This window comes from Chiloscyllium punctatum, chromosome 2, assembly GCF_047496795.1.
Source record: "Chiloscyllium punctatum isolate Juve2018m chromosome 2, sChiPun1.3, whole genome shotgun sequence".
Taxonomy (NCBI): domain Eukaryota; kingdom Metazoa; phylum Chordata; class Chondrichthyes; order Orectolobiformes; family Hemiscylliidae; genus Chiloscyllium; species Chiloscyllium punctatum.
The window spans coordinates 58638721-58652716 of record NC_092740.1 but is presented as its reverse complement, the minus strand read 5'-3'; the positions used below and the strand labels follow the sequence as shown (position 1 = coordinate 58652716).

The 13996-nt window shown below is 37.6% G+C and overlaps 1 long non-coding RNA gene across 2 annotated transcripts in view; it reads left to right on the top strand.

Annotated features, from left to right (window-relative positions):
• The window catches only part of LOC140484505 (uncharacterized), a 128432-nt gene that overhangs the window by 76528 nt on the left and 37908 nt on the right, over window positions 1-13996 (top strand). Inside the window, exon 3 of one of the 2 annotated variants that reach the window (XR_011962222.1) lies at window positions 5436-5960. The exons of the other annotated variant lie outside the window; for it this stretch is intronic. This is a non-coding gene — a long non-coding RNA (uncharacterized lncRNA). Of the gene's footprint in view, window positions 1-5435; window positions 5961-13996 lie in introns of those variants that run through there. 2 annotated transcript variants of the gene reach the window in all.

Below are 13996 nucleotides of genomic sequence, written 5' to 3'. Positions count from 1 at the left end.
TTCGGAGGGTAGGTGTGGACTTGTTTCCTCACTGTAGGGAATCTAGTCAAATGAAATAATTTTTGAAATTTTGTAATAATTTTTGAAGGATTGTGAAAATCAATTTAAGTCATCCAACCAACCTTATAAAGCATCTTTATAACAAAGTAGAGATGTTTAAATGGTGTGACAAGTAAATGTCGGTGTAGGGATGATTGAATGCATTTAATTGTTCTGACAATGGAAATGTTTTGCTAAGGAAGGGTATTGAGATTGAATAAAACAAGATGCAATGACAATAACTTCAGGTATATAGCACCTTTCATGTAGGTGAAACACCCTAAGATATTTCACAGAAGTATAATTTTAAAAAAAGTTTGCCAATCTACAGATGGAGATATCAGGGCAAAGTTGAAGACCAATTATTATGTGTATATCCCCATTAGCAAACACCAGTGTGTTTGTAGTCCATTCATAAAACAAGATGTTGCTGCAAATCCTAAAGAGGCAGGATACATTATTGTCAAGGCTGTGGCTTTGGTCCAAGAACTGAACTTTAAATCTTGCTAATCTTTATTACATTTTTTAAAATATAAGAAACTGTTACTGAGTCATCTTTTCTGCATTTAATAAATTGAGATACCCACTTTGCTTGTTTTTTTGAATTACTTGAACACATAAACCAAACTGAGGACATGCTTCATTTTCCACAGTCTGTCATCAAATGAATTGTTAAACAGACATCTCGGTGATTGGAATCAATGCAAAAGACTCCCTAGTATTAGAGGATGATTCCTTGATGCTCTGGCAATATTTTTACCTCAGTCAGTAAAACTGCTCCATTAAGCAGATATCAACAGACACTGCACTTTAAAATAATTTACTTTGAAGTAATTTGATATGTTTCTGAGAGGCAGAATAGGTGCTATATAAAGGTAATGCTTTCTTTTATCATATGTTTGGCAGTTGGCAGTAGCACACACTGATGATTTCTGAATGTGTAGGGTATCTGCTGGAATAAAGGCAATTAATTAGGTCATAAATTAATGGTCAGCTGAGTGTTTAATCTGTTGATAGGCTCTATCTTCTCCTTTAAATCACAAGACGTTCATCTGCACGTTATTGAGCTCCCTGCTGGATTAATGGCAGTTCATGTCATTCTGTTGCTAATTTTTTATAGTTTAATGGCATTTGAGTTGGGAGGTAAAAATGTAGCTTGACTGTAACCTAATTTGTTGGGTGGCTTTGGGTCCATCATTGAAGTTAATGAAGAGTAAATTCAGTTGGAATAGAAAGCAGGCAGTAACACATTCCTTTGGCTTCCCTGAGGTGCATGAAGTGAATGCATTGTTTCCATAATGGTTTTGAGTTCCTAGAAGTCAGGCCAAACATGTTCCAACTTTCTCTAATTAAAGCTTTCGATTTTGAAGACTTTTCTAATCTCTTACTATTTTGAAACTTATCTTCAGGTACCAGGCAAGCAGAACAGTTCATCTTCTGTTCTGTTTAGAAGGAAAATGTTGACTTCACACCAGATATACTGGCTCCATTGATGATTAACACAGTTAGTGGGAACACAAGTAAACTTCCTAAAATGTGGATTGGATAGTAACATAATGCTTACCATTGTGAAGTTAATTCTGCCGCAAGTAAAGAATACAAACCAGCTCAAAACTTTCTTGTAGCCAAAAAATCATTTTGCCACCTAGCTTCTGGAATTGAGGTTATAATGCTGTACCTTTGTGAAGAGAGACTTAGGTCAAGTTGGAGACCTTTCTGATTCCAAAAGTGCAGCATCTAGGACCAACTTAAATACAAATGTGGTTGAACACTGGTCTTCACTATCCATATTGTTTGAAAGTTCACAAAATATATTATTTTTGGTATCAAATAACAGAAAAGATGAGCTATTGAAACTCCAGAATCATTGGAGTTTCAATAGTTCATCTTTTCTGTTATTTGATACCAAAAATAATATATTTTGTGAACTTTCAAACAATAAATGTATGAAGTATCATCTATTAAGTGTTGACTATCCTTTTTTTCTGGCTAGCTTTTCTTTCTGTTGCATAAATTATCATTGAGATTTAAAAGTTCTTCCAAACATCATATAGATGTCCAAACAATTTGTCATACTACTTTGCTTCTCAGCTACAGCCAGTTTGGAGTCCAACATTTTGGAAAATAATGTGGAATATATGTGGAAGGTGTAGCACCTTCTGAAATCTTCAAAAACACTTTACAGCCAATTGATTATGTTCAAAGAGTAACCACGTTGTTATCTTGGCAAATAAAAAAAAGCCAATCTGCACTTATCAATGGATCCATGACTACAAATGAATGAATTATTGTCATAATTTGTTTCTAATGGTATGAATTAAAGTAGAAACATAGACCAGAATACTGGAAGAACCTTCTACTCCGAATAATGCAGTCATGGGATCTTTCACACAATTTGAAGAGGCAATCAGAACCTCAAGTTAACATTTCAACTGAAATAAGTGGCAGGTTTAACAGTGCAGCACTGCCTCAGTGTTATATTGAATCACCAGCCCATTTTATGTGCTGAAGTCCAAAGTGGGGATGAAAATCATTAAATTTTGATTAGAGGAGAGCAAAAGTGCTGTCAATAGAAGCAAATTATTGTAAAATAAGTATTTCAGTTCAGACAACATGCTCTTAATCAGGAATACAAACCATTCTTATCCCAAAAGTTTTAACAATCTTACATGTAAATTTTGATGATAGTGTGATGGGGCCCAGCCTCTTTTCACACAGTTTACATAAACTAATTAGATTATCTAAAACCCACTATTTCACCTCAAACTTTAAAGTGCCCATGGTCTGATGATCCCTGCACTATGTCAGACACTTTAAGCTGATCAAAATCCCAAGAGTGATAAGCACATTAAACTCCTATCAATGGAATTCAAATGGGAGAACGGCCAAGCCAACAGTAAATACAAGCACGCTGTTCTGTACGCTCTCTATTTGTCTGACATTGGCACAATGCCAGATACCATCAGTACCAGAGTTTCATCAGATACTTAATGTGCGTTTATGTTTCTCCCCATTTACAAATTAGTTGTTAAGCCCTTGATATGTAACACTTTGTTTATTCAGTAACCACAGTTCTCTATATATTCACACAGCAAGAGCAATTAAGTAGAAATCCAAGGGAAAGGTGTGGAGGTATTTAAAGGAATGCAACTGTTTTTCTTTAATAATTAGCATTTCTCGACTGGGAGGTGATCAATGGTAACGCAGGACCGATAGAAGACAATGCACAAATTAGTGGCACTTTAACGAGTTCTGCTGACTTGCCACAGTGAAGATACTGAGGCACACAGCTCCCTGGGCTATAAATTAAATCCTGATATTCATGCAATCACCTTCCTTGTGGGAATATACTTACACAGAGTTAGTGAAAGTCTTTGGGCAATTTTGCATTTAAATTGCGATCCCAGGGCAAACAACAGTGCCCAAGAGGGGCACAGCAACCACTCTGAAACAATCAACTTTTTTGGTTCTAAGATAACTTTAGCATAAATTTGAAGGGGAAACCACTTTGCACTGATACTGAAACTGTTGTGTAAATATAGGTTCAGGGCCTGTTCTGTGTTTGCAGGGAAGCAAAACCTTTGAAACCAGGTAGCGTCACGGTCATTTGGGTTCAAAATACATGGACTGTAAATCCAATGCAGTGCCAGAAAGGAAGTAAAAAAGTGTATCAAGCGGATTTCTTGGAGTTGTTGAATACTGCTTACAACCAATCTTGTTATGCTGCTTAGACTGTAAACACTGCTATTTACTCTTCAGTGTTGGGAAAAGAATCTTTTGCAATAAAGGTCACGTTATGTTTAATTATTTGAATATTCAGCATGCTATCTAAATAAACCCTACCTTCCAGCGCTTTGCCAACTCATGGTTGGTTTTTAACAATGGATTCATGCTTGTGGATATTGTCAATTTTGAAGGATTTATGCATCAATAGGGGGTAAAGAAGGGTGGGCGGGGGTGTCTGAGAAGACAGAGGCCAATGCTGCAATGACCCAGCCTATTCTTGGTGTTCTTTATTTACGATTTCATTGATTTTGCTTTGTAGTTTGCCTGTCTGAGACTTGCAGCTCCAAGCTATTAATTATTTGTCGAAAAAAAGCAGTCTCAATCTGCTGGGGAGGAAATGGTTAACTTATGTCTTGCAGGTTTTTTTTGCTATGCTTGCTTCTTGTCTCTTCCAATAAAGTCATCAGAGCATGCTCATGTCAGTGCACTGCTTATCTAGGGGAGTCTGTGCAATGAGGATTTTCTTTCTGTTTAACAATATTTTGAATTGAGTGCTGTGTTCACGCTAGCTGATACACTAGAATTGACTCTGTGTCCCATTTATTGCACCATGTACAGCAAGGCTTGGGACGGGTTGTAGATGAGTTCAATCTGTATGGTTGAATAATATGTAAAGTCGTGTCACGATACAAGCATGTAGATACACGGAACTAGTTTTATATTTTTAACAGGCCAGTACAGAAGGTACAGATTCTCACAGGAGCCTGCCAAATCCTTGCAAATTTGGAAGTTGCTCAGTTAATATTTGAGAGTTCCATTGGTGAGAGAAGAATTTTGCATTTGTCCTCAGTAGATTTTTCAAGTGAAAATAGCTTGGTTAAATGGTTCTCAATCAGAGGAGAAGCTTTTTTTTAAAAACAATGATTAAACTTTCGCGGAGTCAGAGGTTATTATACTGTAGACCGCTGTAGAACAACATACAGTGAACTCCTCAGATGCCTGCTTAATGTTGTAAAGGAAAATCAGAAAGAAAGAGGGGTAGCTGGCAGGAATAGGTGCGGGTGAAAAGTAAGATAAAGAAGTGAAGAGATAGAAAACAGGGAGAAAGTGGTGACGATGAGGAGTACCAATGAGGCCACATCATTTTTTCTCACTTTGAGCAATTAAGGTTCATTTGACCTGATATATCTGTGCCAGATTTTTGCTAGAGCAATCTTAAACTAATCTCAACATCTGCTCACAGTTCCAACCCTAAACATTATCCTCCATCGACTTGATGGGAAGGTTTTGGTTACAAGATAAAGAGTTACATCAGTAGTAGCTCAGAGCAGGAAACCCAGCGACTTTTTAGGTTGTGAGTAAATCAAATGAGATGAATGGAAGGAGGAGAAACAATACCAATGTGAGTGCAGGAATGGAGGCAGGCGGGTGATGAAAATAGTGACTCTGGCCACCATGTGAGCTCCCTGTCAGGCACTTCAGGGATCAATAACCAGGGACCTGGACTCTAGGCTGCTTACTGCGCTCGGGACAAAGTTGGCAAGGGGCTGGGGCAGGAGTAGACTGTGATTTCTGTTTCAGCCTCTGCTCCTTGATGTTTAACTATGGAAGGCATATCACCTATAAACAGTGCAATACGATCACTGACACTTTGTCCCTTTTCTTGCAAGGCTTGCTTACTCTCAAAAGGGGTGGATGTCAAACTAGCAGGAGATAGACATGCCTTAATGCTACACCCAATGGAGGAGACAGTATCGTGGAACTAACCATAATTGAAGCTATTGAGTTCAAAGATGCTAAGAATTTCTGAAGAGATGCATAGTAATGCCAACAAAACGGATTCAATTCCCATAATGGGATGAAGTTCCACCTTCAACATTGTCTCTTACCCGAGGTGTGCTGACATTAAACTTACAACCAATCATCTCTCTTTAATGAGAGAGTAGCCCTATGGGATTATGGCAACTTGACCATCACACTCAAGGAAGGAAGATTTCTAATTAAAATTTCCTTACAAAAATTTTGAGTAAAAAAGGAATGTCATTCTTATGATGGACACATGATTAATTTTATTGCCTTGAGTTTGAAGGATTGTTAAAATGCGAGATTGGGATTTACTAAAAAGTGAATGAAACCTTGGACTTTTTTTTCAACAACGCATTTCTTGTTTTTTGGTTGCTTGAACTCACTTAAAGAAAAACACCTGACTGCTTTTACAACTTGTTTTGAAAACTGTTTAGTTTGAATAGTGTTTTGCAGTCTTGGAGATAATTTTAAATTTTCAATTGGAGAAGTTTGCTGAAAGAAAGAAGCTGCTCAACTCAAGTTCCCTGATTCCACAACACTTTTGTGATGAAATCAGTGTAAAATCTGATTATGTTCTTGAAATGCCACTAGAACACGTCTCAATCCTGTGTATCTGACTGCCAAAAGCCCAGAGACACAAGCTTAAATTTGGTGACACCTGTCTCCATTTGTCAGAATGAAAGCCATTTGAACATTCTATACCTTGTTGTTTCTGCCTTCATGAACTAGGAATTGTTAGCTGAGGTATTTTTCTCAAAGTAAATCTCTTGAGAGAAATCTGTTGTTTGCTCTTTTTCTCATGTGAATATGTATGCATTTGTGTGTGTACTTGGGATATTTAGAATGTTAAACTATTATATTTTCGTATTACAAACTGCATGTGTTAACTGAACCCTTTTTTTGTGAAACAAGTTTTACTTCAGAAATAAATCAATATTTTATGTTATCAAAGAAACCTGCCTGATGAATCTTTTTTTAATCTAAGTTTACTAGGAAGCATATAATTAGCCAGATTAGGATGTGGGTAAAACAGTTAAAGTTAAGTTGTCACCCACCAAGTAGCAGGATTCGAGAAAGACAGTGTATTCCTCCAATCTCAGTTATAACACCGTCTAGAATTTCCTTCAAAATGGATAAAGGTCCACTAATAAAATACTAATTAATGTGATTCACCAGAAACAAATTGCAATAAACTCTTATTTTATGAATGATAGGGTCCGGGTGTGTCAAAAGGAAATTCTTGCCCAGATCTTTGCCCACATGCATAACAAAATAACAAAAGTTGCCAATTGTTCACAAGGCAGTTGTTCATGATTTAATGCTTAAGAGAGGAACTGGTGTATGCAATCTCCATTTGGAATAAACTTACTCATGTAATATAATAGACAGTTTTATGTTTAGGCTCTATTTAGGTTATTTCAGTTTGCAAATGCAAGTTGAGCATTGTGGGGCGCAGTGATTCTTGGAAGCAAACCTCAGGCAAGGTTAGCTGGTTGTCTAGGTGGATCAGATTGGTGCCAGAAATACTGTATTTGAATCTTATTCCTGTTGGGTAGATTGAGGACTTGCCCCCTTTCCCTATTTGTGGAGATCACAGGCAGCGTGAGTTGGATCTGGCAGACAGCGAAGAAGACGTGGAATATAGCTGCTAAATTTGGCCCCCAATTCTTGGTTGTTGGAATATGTTCAGCAATTCATTTCATTATCTTTGCATTTGTTTGAGAAGACAAATTCTTAACCAGATTTAACTAAATTGAGGCTGTGTGCTTGACCTTGTGAACTTTGAAATGCAAAGTAAAGGCAAAGGAAAAGTTTGATTTCTTGAAAATAAATCTGTTGTATTCAATGTTTTTCATTATTTATCAGAGCAAACAATCTGAACACTCAAACTTATTATCAATGAACTAATGAAAAGAAAGACAGTGATCAGGGTTCAATTTTGGAAAGCGTTGACAAACTCACTTGTCCTTGAAGCTAACATAAATAACTTTCCTGTGTTGTTTTAACCTTTTCAAGCATGCCACTTTGCTGGTTTGTGTCCATCTCTTTTTCTCAATGTCCGGTTCGGTATCTGTGTAAGTCATCAATTTCTCCAGCTTTTTGACAGGGAATAATAATCAAGAATGTAAAGGGCAGATTTGCTGGACTTTGTGTGTGGGTGTTAGCTTTCTCCAGGCCTCCCAATTTCTATCAGATAACTGTGTTTTAGGCTCCATAAATCTTTTACATGACCCAGTTGAACCTTTGGAGCTTCTAGCTCTCTGCAAACTAATCAAACTTCTATTTGACTTAGCAGAACCTGTATAGTGACAAGTGAGGAGCTCGGTAAATGTATAAAACAGGTAGATATTAGCAGAAAAAAACTAATAGCTTTTGGAAGAATGTTTGACAGCTGTTTAAACCTATCCATATTCTCCGATTCTACTGATAAACAACTAGTGGGTGTAACCATAAGTGGATGGGACTTACATGGGCCTAAAAGTTCACTATGTAGTCAGAGCACAGACATGCTTTATAATACATCAGGTACAATATAACTCACAAATCTAGCAGGTGCAACATGGAGTGAAAGCCTGAAGCTTCATGCATTTTTAAACTATTAGGTCTGAATTAATAAAATTCTGTAATTGGCCTCTATGACCTGCAATTGACTGCTTGAACTTCGAAGTTAGGGTCATTTGGGGCCCAGAAAAAGGTCAAAATCTGGTCACAGCACTTCAACCCCAGTATGGTGAATAAGCACACTTTATAGCTGTGATTTATGCAATTTGGACAGACAGGTTAAGGAGACCTTAAAACATACCGCAGTGCCCCTTCTTTACTGGGTTATAATCTATCCTGAAAATAAATTGCAATTGTCCTCTCTGAAACCTCTTGTGGCTATGTCTTGAAGTGATTTACCATGCAAATTCAGTGTGTATACTTCCAGCATCTAAATGTGATGAGTTCATTTTCACAAACAAACACATAGGCTAATTTATCACAGTTAAAATTCTGCTGAAGCTGAAATACTCCATCTGGATAAATTAAAAGAAATAATTTCAATAAACTAGGTTATTTGTGATTTTTAAAAAAAGTTTACCATTTTGGGCAGTGACTTAAAATTCAGCATAATTCATTCTTACCAGGTTACTTGCTTTTACCATCATAAGTTGTAGCTTCAACAATATCATATACATACAGAAAACTTCCTGCTGAAAATGTATAGTGTGAGAGTAGGATAGAGTGTGACCATGATGTATCTCAAGGTACTGTAACCTGCTGACAATTAGGGATAGATTTTAAACTTTGCAGTCAGGTTTAAAAGATACCTGTTATAGGAGGAGTACAATTAATGACATCCACAACCTTTGTTTTTGTTCAAGAAGGAAGTTGAAAATCTGACATATGCTGTTTGTGCTGATGTATGAGTCATGGTCATTCAGACGTAGTGCAATAGGTTACCTGCAGCTCAGGACAAATTAGCATCTTCAGAAGAAAGGGAACACATTGGAAAGCAGGATGGAGGTAATTATTTTAATTGTCTTCATTAGTAAAGTTTATTATAATACACATGGCATTCTAATAGCTACAACATTGAACAAAGAACGTTTGTAACCTCGGTTTTAATTTATGATACTGAGTGAAATGATACTTTAGCCTTACAAAGATTAATGAAAATAAGGGGGAAAAATCCATTGATTTACTTGTCAGAGTAAAGCTCTGAAACTGTAATATCTAAAATTTAACACAGTATCAATTTTTCAGAAGTCAGACAATTGTCATATACCAAATGTGCATGGTTGGGATATGTTGACTTTACTTTGAAGTTGATATATCTTTGCCTATCTATGCAGGAAAACCATTTAAATTGAAGTGTCATTAGATTGGCTGACAAGTGGGCCTTTCAAAGCATTAAATATAGAACATGTATAAACTGTGTTTACAGAAAATCTGCTGGATGGTTTACATGTTCCAGAGATGTAACCAGAAATATTTTACTGTGCATTAATCAAGTAAAATTTCACCTTGAAAAGCAGATGTGCTTACAAATAGCAAACATTGATTCCTGTATAATATGCATGTCGACAGTTTGTGTCTTAGTGGTATTTTTAGAAGTGTTATACAAGATAAGCTTAGCTATTCAAACATTTGACTGATGAAAAATCAATAATTTGAACTATTTAGTGTGTAACATTATACCAACATCTTATTGTTTTGATAGGGTGATATAGTCAGTGGAAACAATTTATGATGCTATCAAAACTGAGATGCTATTACAGCCCACAAAATAATTCCATTAATTGTTCTAATTGTAGATATAAGTAGTCCAGAAATTCAGGTGTGACAATCTTTGGTGTAGGTTGGAAGTTTCCTTCCCTGGTAAGGACTGAGGCATCAAAGATATTAGGTCTGGGCCTCATTAAAATAGAACTAATGATAGATTGATGAAGATTGTGCAAAATATAGGAATTGTTACTGTTTCTGCAGCAGTGAAAAGAGTAAGTTAACCTGCCTCTCGCAGATCAATTTTTAGGTTACTTAGAGCAAGTGAAGCACAATGTTAGTTTTCCTGACTGCAGTCCATGCGACCGCAAGTTTCCTCAGGAAAAATTAACTTTGGAATGGATGCCTCAAACAGGCATAAGGGCCCTTATTTACCGATGGAAAGGCCTTCAGTCATTTCAAGTGTGGATGAGGAACATCCCTTGTTTGTCCTTATGGAGGTATCGTGCTTCCACATCTGCCATATCAGGACAGTTGAATTCTGATGAGAAGCCCAAATTCTTAGGTTGGTGTTCTATGCTATGATTGTTTCAGACAATAATATAAAATATTGGCTTGCTAATTCATATCACTCATCTCTATCATATGGCAATCGGGATGAAATTGGTCAATGTCAATACCAACTACCAGTATTTGTTTTATATTGTTGAGGAGAGAAAAGTTGTCTGCTGATTCCCCATCAGACAGTTTTGGGTTATCTGCAGTGACCAATTTCAAGCCCCCTTGTTTTCTTCTTGGTTTTTACATCCCATTATTGGTACTGGATTTTGTCACCATTATTTGTCACAAGCTTGTTACAGTACCTAACACATTATGTAAGCTGCAATATTGCACAGAGGATATTTCTAACCTTGGTTGTAATTTATTGATAGTGTGAAATCCTAATTTAGCATTTCAGAGATTCGTGAAAGTCGATCAAATGTCCACTGATTTACTTGTCAGAGTAATGGTTTGAAGTTGCAAAATCTAAAATGTAATACCGTATCCATTTTGAACATAATGCAATTGGGGCCCCAGGGAGTAGGCAAGGAGGCTGCAGTTGTATAAAATTGGATGAAGGGGCCATTGCATGCTTATCAACTTCCAGCTGCCACTGACATTTAACCAGCAGAGGGTGGGCACTTTGCCATAGGTATGCCCAGGCAGCCTCCTTGTTGTTTTGAGAAAGGGATTCTCCTGTTTAAAACCTGTGGACAGCTGCCTGGCAGCAAGGACCACCCGTAGAATTACAGGATTGTTACAGTGCAGAAAGATGCTATTCTTGGGCCATTGTGCTGCACTGTCTCTTCAAAAGATGATTATTAGCTAAAGCCAATCATCTTCTTTCTCCCCATAACCTTGCACAATATTTTTAACTAAATAATTTTCAATGTCCTGTTAAATACCTCAATTGAACCTGGCTCCACCACATGTCCAAGTCTTGCACACCATTCCCAAACTAGTCACTGAGTGAAAATGTTTCTTCTCATATCAGTCGGGCTTCTTTTGCAAATTACTTTAAATCTATGCCCTCTTGATCTTCTTTGTTTTATGAGCAGGATGAGTTTCTCCTTTTCTACTACTTCTAATCTGTTCTTAATAATGGAAACCTCTTTCAGATCTCTGTTCAGATCTTTTCTCTCTGAGGTGAACAGTTTCAACCTCTTCAATTTGTCCTCATGCTGGAAGATTCTCATCCCTGGAACCTTTCTTATAAATTGCTGCTTCACTCTCTCCAGTGCCTTCAAATCCTTTATATAATGTACACTAGAACTAAAAATGTTACTCCAGCTGAAGTCTAACAAGCATCTTATACAAGTTCAGCATTATCTGCTTGCTCTTGTGCTATTAATAGATAATAATCTATGTGTTATTTACTGCTCTCCCCTTGTCCTGTCATCTTTAGTAATCTGTGCACGTAACACCTGTGTTGGAAGAAACTTTGATGTTGCCTCATGCTCAGCCACCATCCCCTATACACCCTCGCTGTTATTTGTCTAGCTGGCTCTGGTGAGCCCCACAAACTGGGTAATACTGGGCCCTTTTCGATATGGTTGCTCTGGGTCGGCTGCAGTACTAGTAGCGACCCACTGCTCCCTCTCTGGGTGATGACTATAGGACATTGGAGCAGAAATTAGGACATTTAGCCTTTTGAGTCTGCTCCGCCATTCAGTCATGACTGATAGGCTTCTTAACCCAATTTTCCCATTTTTTCCCTGTAGCCCTTGATCCCCTTGATACGCAAGAACTCTATGACCTGCCCTTCACAGCCTTCTGTGGCAATGAATTCCATAGATTCACCACTCTCTGGCTGAAGATGTTTCTCCTAATCTTCATTCTAAAAGGTTTTCCCTTTACTCTAAGGTTGTGCCCTCTGTTCCTTGTCTCTTCTACCAATGAAAACATCTTCCCAACATCTACTCTTGTCCAGGCCATTCAGAATTTTTCAATTAGACCCCCCCCCCACTCCCAATCCTTCTGAACTCCATCGAATAAAGACCTAGAGTCCTCAAAGATTCCACATATGTTAAGCTTTTCATTCCTGGGACCATTCTCTGAACCTCCTCTGAAGGGCTAGTACATCCATCTTAAGATATGGGGCACAAAACTGCACACAATACTCCAAAAATGGTCTGATCGGAGCCTTATAGAGCCTCAGAAGTTCATCCCTGCTTTTATATTCAAATCCTTTCAAAATAAATGCCATCATTGCATCTGCCTTCCTAACTACTGACTCAACCTGCAAGTTTACGTTAAGAAGATCCTGGACAAGAACTTCCAAGTCTCTTTGCACTTCAGACTTCTGAATTTTCTCTCCATTTAGAAAATAGTCCATGCCCTATTCTTCCTACCAAAGTGCATGACCTCACACTTTCTCACGGTGTACTCCATCTGCTACTTCTTTGCCTACTCTCCTAACCTGTACAAATACTTGTGCAGCCTCCCCGCCTCCTCAATGCTACCTGCCCCTCTACCTATCTTTGTATTGTCTGCAAACCTAGCCAGAATGCCCTCAGTTCCTTCATTTAGATCGTTAATGTATAATCTAGATTGTTAATGTATAAATGATGCTTGGACCAATGAACTACTGGCCCCTTCTCTAACTGACTGTCAGCTTTTGAGAGTGGGACTTATTCCTTAAAGGAATACAAGTCCTGACTGGAGAGTCTGTTGCCTGAGAATTGGAATTTCCAGCCAGGGCTACAATGACTAGCTGAGGCGGGGTCACTCTTGACTTTCCAGCCTTCGAATAGCAACATCACCGCTCTGTTAAATCCCGACCTACATTGCAAACCCATTGTCTTTACTGTTAGGTTAAATCTGCATCTATTGTGGCTGCAACTTCACTTTGACATTCAGGCTTATATCAAACATTATTACTTGATTTTGTCATTCAAGTTGATTCTCCATTATTGCCTCTCAGTCTTGTCAATTAAGTTGCTGTTTCCCATCAATGACACTGAGTTCCATCTGGTAAAAATTCCAATATTCTGCTGCCAATATACAATTGATTCTGTTAACTACATTGTCACATCAAAGATACAAATCTCTTTTGCTGACTGGATACTGAGTTGAGGATTATAATGTAGACAAATAAAGTGAGATAAGATACCTTTTATATTTATACATATTATCAACTTCCTTTGATTCTTTAATTGCTTGAATTACACTCTGAGTACGGTACAATCTTAACTTCTTCACATAGTAGAAGCTTGGAGCTAAAAAGTAGTAAACTTGCTACTTTCCAATCTAGTCCAATTGATTGCAATTTTAAACAATAGGTACAGAGAAATGTAGAAACATAGAACTTAGGAGCAGCAGTAGACCATTTGGCCCTTTCAGCCTGCTGTTCCATTCATTAAGGCCATGGCTGATTTGTTTGTGGTTTCAACTCCATTTTCTTGTCTGCTCTCTGCTCTCCAATGACCATTGATTTTCTTGCTTATCAAAGATCTATCTAACTCTACCTTGAATAAGTTCAATCATAAACTGTGCATGAGGGAAGTTCAGTTTATGTAGTTTGTATGGATTTTAGCAAAGCTTTTGTCAAGGCCCAACAGGAGACTGATCGAGAAGGTTAAAGCATGTGGAATTCAGGGAGACTTGGTGAGATAGATCAGAAACTGGCATAGTAATAGAACGCAAAGAGTAGTGGTTGAAGGCTGTTTGAGCGACTAGA